The sequence below is a fragment of the Lycium ferocissimum genome, unplaced genomic scaffold (assembly GCF_029784015.1).
Source record: "Lycium ferocissimum isolate CSIRO_LF1 unplaced genomic scaffold, AGI_CSIRO_Lferr_CH_V1 ctg1534, whole genome shotgun sequence".
NCBI lineage: Eukaryota > Viridiplantae > Streptophyta > Magnoliopsida > Solanales > Solanaceae > Lycium > Lycium ferocissimum.
In genome coordinates, this window is record NW_026715976.1 from 46,476 (window position 1) to 54,408 (window position 7,933).

The 7,933-nt window shown below is 36.8% G+C and overlaps 1 long non-coding RNA gene across 1 annotated transcript; it reads left to right on the plus strand.

Moving 5' to 3' along the window:
• Positions 1–415: 415 nt before the first annotated feature.
• LOC132042431 (uncharacterized) lies at positions 416–2,208 on the plus strand. Its single transcript, XR_009411479.1, has 2 exons — positions 416–996; positions 1,959–2,208. It is a non-coding gene; the product is annotated as an uncharacterized LOC132042431 (long non-coding RNA).
• The last annotated feature ends 5,725 nt before the right edge of the window (positions 2,209–7,933 follow it).

Consider the following 7,933-nt stretch of genomic DNA (forward strand, 5'->3'; position numbering starts at 1 on the left):
GAGTTGTTGGAGCAATTAAATCATTCATTTGTGCAATATATGACCCTAGCCGAGTGAAGAAATAAGTGGAAAAAGGTATGTGTTCAACCTTCTCTTACATATTTTATGGATGATTTGTGAGTATTGTAGAAGGTAGAAATGGATGAAGTTCATGAAATATGAATATGGTGTGGTGGCCGAATATGGAGTAGTGTTGTGTAGAGATGATGAGTTAATTTTATTTAGTACTTTGATTGTTATAGTTGTGGGTTTCATGATGAAAATGAAGATTTAATGGTTTGAAATGAAATTGAAATCGTTGTGAGATTGTTGAAGAAGTTAATATAGTACTATCATGGTTTCTTGTATTGTAAAGATAATATTGTCAACATGTGGTTGTAGACATAATGCATGAATGTGGGAGGTGAGAAATATGATAATTAGTATGGTTTCTTATATTTGTAGGAATGATATTGCTAATGTGTATGTTGAAAATATAATTCATGAATTTGGAAGTGAGACATTTGTTTGGAAGATTGTAAGTTGGGTTGTGGTGATTGAATTTGAAAGAAGGAAATAAGTTGTTATTGTTCTTGTTGAATTTGGAAGGTGTCGGGTGAAGTAGTGTGTTGATTGAGTCGTTTTGAATGTTATGTGAATTGAATTTAATAAAAACGAAATGTCATTGAATTGTATGACAAAGGTTGTTAATGTTAGAATGCGTCTTGAATTGATTGTTGATGTTGTTGGTATGATTGATGGTATTGTTGTTGATAGTTTGGCCGAGTTGAATTCTCGAATTGTTGATTGATGATTTGGGCCAAGTTAGATTCTCAGGGATGGTGTATTTACAAGGGAGATCTTTGCCGAAATTTTGGCAGATCATAAGTGAATTTATTTGAAAGACTAAGACAAGTGTGTGTAACGATGAATCTAATGATTGTGTCAATCTTCTTGATTGTAGACTAGCAATAGTGAGCTTGGACAATTAAGCGTAGCTAATAGGACGTGGAGCAGGTATGTTAAGGCTATTCCTTTTCTTTCGAAGGCATGATTCTTATGTTGTGATTTCACATACGTTTCCATAACCTTCTTATTTCCAAGAGTTAGAAACTCATGATTCTTAAAAGCTTCCTATGATATTAAAGATGAGATAATTTCCATAATGTCTTTACCCTCAAAAGTTAAAGTTTCATGAGTTCAAGAGTTTCTTATGATGCTAAGGATGAGTGAGCTTTATGAGGATAAAGAAGACGAGACGTTTTCTATGATGAGATATTTTCTATGATGCGTATGATGACAATGATTTTGATTCTAGAAGTTCCAAAGCTTATGATTTTAATGCTATTATGAGATTATCGAGTTTATTTCATGATTTCCTTGAATTGCTCATTATTGTTGGTCTCACCTCATGAATTGTTCCTTCGAGGTGAGATATATCGATGATGATTATTCCATAATATAAATAGGAGGTTACCGACTTTATGTCACTCCGATAGAGTTGTAGCTTTCACTTGGGCTCTCATGCATGCTTTATAATTATGTATGCATTTTAAATAACACCGTGCCTACATGGCCGGACAGTATAACACCACGCCGTCCAATAGGCGGCCGGGCAGACACACCACTGCAGTGGGCAGTTTATGATTACCCCGGACGCGGGAGGCCTGGACGCGGGCTAATGATGATCACACCGTGCCTAAATGGCCGGGAAGCATTCCACCATACCTGTATGGTCGGGCAGTTTACTTGTAAATATTTATATGTTGTTTTTCGAAAGAAAGCTAGTACGCATGGCATCCGCCCTAAGAGGCACTCATATGTACAGGTTACTCTTTTACCTCATGATATGCTCTGTATTTCCATTATGTTATTATTCATATTTATGTCCCTTACTATGTTACTATTCATGCCTTAATACTCAGTACATTGCTCGTACTGACCCTCTTTCTTCGGGGGCTGCGTTTCATGCCGCACAGGTATACCCAAATGAGCAAAAGCTATTATAGAAGATGTTCCAGCGGAGTTGACAAGCTCCATTTGCTCTGGAGTGTTGCCGGGTCAGAGTACTATGCTATGATGTCTTGTTCGAAGTTAGAGACTTTGCAGACAGAGTCGTGGGTGTAGTATGTCAATCTTGAAAGCGGCTTCACCAGCCGATGTGTCTTTATATTTTATGTTACAAACTCCACGTGACTACAGATTTTGTTTGACTTGAGAACAACGAAAGAATGATTCTGGAGGCTTAATTATGTTTTTCATTTCTTATTGATGTAAGAGTCTAAAGAGATTAAGTATGTAATAAGAGTCATCGGGTTCGCTCGGCTCCGAATATGGGGTCGGGTGCCCATCACACCCTAGTAAGATTGGGGTGTGACACAATGTTTCTTATTATTGGCTACACTTCAGCCAAACAAATTTGGGAGAGTCTTATTATTGGCTACACTTCAGCCAAACAAATTTGGGAGAGTCTTGAGGATGATTACCTACAAGCTATCAAGGATAATGAATTTTAACTTAAGCAACTAATTCAGAGTATCAAGATGAGATCAAAATGTATAGATGAATACATAAAGAGTTGAAAGAAATTTGTAATAGTCTCGCCGCTATACATAAACTGTTAGATGAAGATAACAAGGTTATAAATTTTGCTAAGGATCTTGGAAACAAATATAAGGATTAAAATACCAGGCTAATTTTGTCTGCATACCAAACGACCCCTGAGGACTTTATGCTAAGCAAGGCTCCATATCCAACTTTCATTCAGTTTGTTAATGCATTAAGAGGGTAAATATGAGAGAAGAAGAAAGCGAAAAGGATCATATTGATCAAGCCATGACTTTTTAAGCCCAGAAAACACAAGGTTCATTTACATGGACTCTGGAACAAATTTGAAGTTGTATCATTGGCTACGTCCAGCTTGAGGGGGGATGGAGGGGGGAGGGGGTGATCGACAATAACGTGTAATAGAGCCTAATTATCTTAGGATTAGTATTTAAGTACTGACAAAAAAAAATCGATAATCTCCATTGCTTTTGTAAGTTGACTCAAAATCGCGCGCGAATCGGGTTAGGTTACTTCATACGTACTTATGTCTAGCGTATATTCGAATTTTTGTTTGAATTTAGTTTCATCAGTTATCTGTGACGACTATGAGTTTACCAGATTTGATACTGTAAAAGTTTGATTTGCGAAGTGTTGTTTGGTAATTATGTGATTCAATTGATCATTCTAATGGAATTGATTATTTTTTGTGTGATTTTGGCAGTAAATTTAGAAAATAGGGCTTTGATTGCGGGTTTATGCGGCTCAATTGATCATTTTATCGGAATTGATGAGTTTTTGTTTGATTTTTGGCAGTAAGCTGAGAAAATAGCCCTTTGATTGCTGCTTTATGTGATTCAATTGATCGTTTTACTGGAATTGATTAGATTTTGTGTGATTTTTGAAGTAAGTTGAGAAAAATAGGGCTTTGATTGATGGTTTATGTGTTGAGTTGATTATTTTTCCGGAATTAATGTTTTTTGTGTGATGTTTGGTAGTAAGTTGAGAAAATAGGACTTTGATTGCTGCTTTATGTGACACAATTTATCATTTATTGGAATTGATGGATTTCCTACAATCGAAATTTTCCTTGAGGATCATGCAGAGATTTCCTTCCTATTCACCATCGATGTCGAGATATGTCAAAATTTCGAGGTAAGAAATGAAAATCCCTTAGCGGTTCACGATTTCTCGTCTTCATGATTTCGTTTGGCATTCTATATTCTCCTTCTGAATATCATGTGAATTTTTTTACTTCTTTGGATATCGATTCTATTATTAAAAAAAGAAACTTATGTATCTGAATTAAAAACATAAATTTGATTATTGTGGATCTTACGTACGAAGGTGATCCAATAGTGTATTAACAGCGTTCTATTAGTTCTCTCTATAACTAGAAAATCAGTAATCTGATTGGAAAATCAAATTATTTAAATTGATTTTGTTGGGATTTCGTATGTCTCCTATTGACTATCATGTAATTCATGTCGCTTCATTGATTTTGATTGTGACCTTGATAGTCAAAAAGCGTTCAGAAGTAGTCTTGTCAAAAAAAAAAAAAACGTTTCCAGATGTATCAAAGCTCCACCGTTTCATTTACCCCCTGTTTGGATGGTGGTTTCCCGTGGTTCATTAATGTACAGTATGGTGTTGTGCAGTATGGTATTGTATTGTACTGTACTGTATTAATGAACACAATGTTTGGATACACTGTATCGTTTCTTGTGGTTTAATAACCATCTTATTGTTTGGTTTATTTGTATGGTCTTTGTATAATAACATGTAGGTTTACTAAAATACCCTTAATTAATATAACTATTAAAAATATCAACAGGTACTAGGATAATCCCAATTTAAAAGACAATAAATAACTGCTTTGTTCTCTTCTTCTTTTTCTTTGACTCTATAACCTTTAATTCTTCCAGAAACATATGAACAATTATCAGCAAGAAAACTTCTCCAATAATATGAAAGAAAAATTTTATGTATTCCATGTATAGAGAAGATAAGTCCTCAATCTCAGTACATTTACACAATATACGAAGTTAAAAGCACTGTACAGATGGAATGTATCAACAAATAAATTACTAAAGATATCAAAAATGTCCAAAAGAGATAAGTTAGACAAAGATACACGACAACTTAGACAATTGGTTTGAATCCACTAGCAAACCGTAAGCCTCAATCAACTAAAAGCAACAACAAGAAATACCTGTTACATTGGTGACGATATAATAGTTGAAAACACCAATTCAGCAATTTTAATCCATAACATAAAATTTATCACATCAAAATATAAATTACTAATAAAACCCACTACTAGGTAATAATAATAAGATCAAGAATACTAGTCTAACTCAATTTTCATCACACAAAGTGGACAACACTAGTGATTTGCGTGCTTCCCATGGGGCTCCAATCAGCATTCGACAAAAGTCTGCATGTTGACAAATATATGAATAAGCTCTTGTGATCAAAGTCGGTTCCAATCCCATCTCATTTACCATTGCCCATATCTCAGACTCTGGAATCGGTGGTAGTGTTGAAAGACGGTTGATGGCACTTGCCAAATGATCCAGCCCGCCTCTCAACAAAGTAGCCATTTCTCCAACATGATCTTGTTTTGCCCGTTTAGTCTTATTAGTTAACGGTGTTCGTGAAGAGACATTCAATTTAGCGGCAGCATCGGTTGGTTGCTCATGCTCAGCTTGACCATATTCCTCTATATTTTCGAGGGAGGCAACATTCTCAGAAACCAGTTCATCTATATCATCAATTGTCACAGAGGTAGAACTTGGTCTTTTCAAATTATCACGAGCACATCTTCTCAACATTTACGGTCAGTCTCAAGATGCTTTCCGGTAGCTCTATCTTTTCCATATATTACAAGTAACTTATCAAAATTTACGATTGGCTTGTCCTTCCATTCCTTAGCTGCCGGCTTAGCCTACATATTTAAAAACCATTAATTAAGAATTGAAAAATATCATTGTACACGAATAAGAAGAAAAAAAAAAGTCAATAGACAAAAAATACCTGAATTAATTGATCCCATACTTCTGATTCGGCACACCACTTGTTTGTGGTAGGATCCCATGCAAACCCACTCAATCCACCATTTTGAAATATATCATAACACCTGGTAAACTGCCTTTTAATAACCTTGACACGATTGTGAAGTTTCTCCTTTGTGAAAAGTTTGTCAGGAAATTTATCTTGAAGTTTCCTTAGTATATTATTCAATGCAGTTGAAGTGAATGTTCCACCAACCCTATTTCCGTCAATGTGCTCATGGTGATATGCGTCAATTAACACATCATCCATGACTTGTGACCAAACAATAGAAGAATTATCAAGCCTCTCGTATCACTTGAGTCGCTTTTGACTTTTTCGGCATAGTTGCCAACTACATAATTAAAATAATTTAGATAGTAGCATATGTAACACCCCGTATCTTTTGTAACACCCCGTACCATTAACGCGGACCTTGAGCATGATCCTAGACCAAAAGAAACCAAAAGAAAACATGAGCCTAGACTAAGGCATCACCTGCGAATGCATCACCTGCGAATCGCATGTTATGCATGCGAGTCGCGGTGGTGTCGCATCGCCGACAGAGAAGGGCCAAAGAAGACCATCGGGTGTGCACCACTGCGACACAAGATGCGATTCGCATGTGGTACATGCGAGTCGCATATGATGTCGCAGATCTCTGCACCGAATGACGATCCAAAATACAGCACCTGCGACAATTTGGTGCAACATGCGATTCGCATGTTGCACATGCGACACCATGTGCGAATCGCATATGGTGTCAGGGTATTCTCGTCTGGAAGTTTTTCTCGGTTTTGGGCATCCTATAAATAGGTTTTCTAGGTGCGGGACTCATTATTCAGCAGCTAAACCATTGGTATTCCTTGTGGAGCTCATACAAGTGTGGATTAAACATCTCCTAGGGATTCCTTGCTTTTGGTATCTCCTCCACCCAACACTTTTGGTAAACCCTAACTAAACCTGTTCAAGATTCAAGAATCAAGAATTTGGGGAAACACTTTCAAAAACTCAGGTCTCTAATTCAAGTGTTGAAACAATTAAGGTATGTAGAACTTCCATCCACATGTGGGAATCTCTACGTTCTTCCCCATGCTCCGTTTCTTGATATTCATGAAGTTCAAACCCTAGGGCATTAAATCCAACATATTGGTAGCCCGTAATCATGTATTTATGTATATGAATTTGTATCCATATTCGTTATTGTATTCCTAATCTTCCATTACGGTTATTAGGAACCCGACTTAATCCATGAATCATGAATTATTCCTCATGTGTTCTTATCATGTTTTATGATCTTATGTAGCAAGTTACAAGCATGTTTTCAAGTCAAATTATATATCTATATATTTATGAACTATTGTTTCTACTCACGAATCAAGAACATGTTTGCAAGATTATGACAAGTTATCTCATGAAACCATATTACAAGTTATTTCGTGAAATCATGATTACAAGTTATTTACAAGTTATTTCACGAAACTCATGGGCTTCTTAGCCAACTATATCATGTTCATGTTTTGGGATTGCTTAGTTAACCGAGAAGGCTCGGATAGCTTTCGAAACTACGTTGCCACCGTAGGATAAGGGTTGTCGACAAGTAGGCAACACCTTCATTATGCGGTTTGGATCCTTACATGCTTATTTTCACGTAAATCTCATATCCCCGGCAAGGTGTGAGTGTTCTCTGGTAGGGCGCAAGTACCGGATCATGTTGTCGGTTACACTATAGCATTCCCCACGTTACAAGAAGTTTTATATACATGTATTTTCATTGAATTCTTTTGTTTTCGGACTTTACTCACGTTTCATGCTCATGTTTAAGTTACATGCGGTTTCGGTTCATGTCCTATACCTACGTTGTGCCATGTTCTTCGTTTCGGCGGTTTTACATACTAGTACTATTCACCATGTACTAACGTCCCTTTTGCTCGGGGCACACTTCACGGTGCGGATATCGATTTTCGGAGCATACGCACAACGCGATGGGATCACCTCGGTATCGGCTTATTGGTGAGCCCCGCTCTCTCGGGGTTCCACGTGGAGTCTATATATTTAGTATGCGGTTTATGGTAGTCCGGGGCCATATCTGGTAGTTAGTATTCGGACATGCTTTAGAGGTTCATAGACGGGCATTAGTTCACGAGTCGATTATGCTTTCATGTTTGCGACTATTACGTTTTCATGAATTTTCATGCTATGAGATAATTTCAAGACTTATTCCGCAAATTATATTTTCATGATTCATTTAAATTGCATCATATATATATATTGTTTTGATGCCCATGTTGACAAGCAAGCCATGAGGTTCGCTCGGACACATGCAAGCAAGGCCGAGTGCCGTGTTACGCCGAGCCAT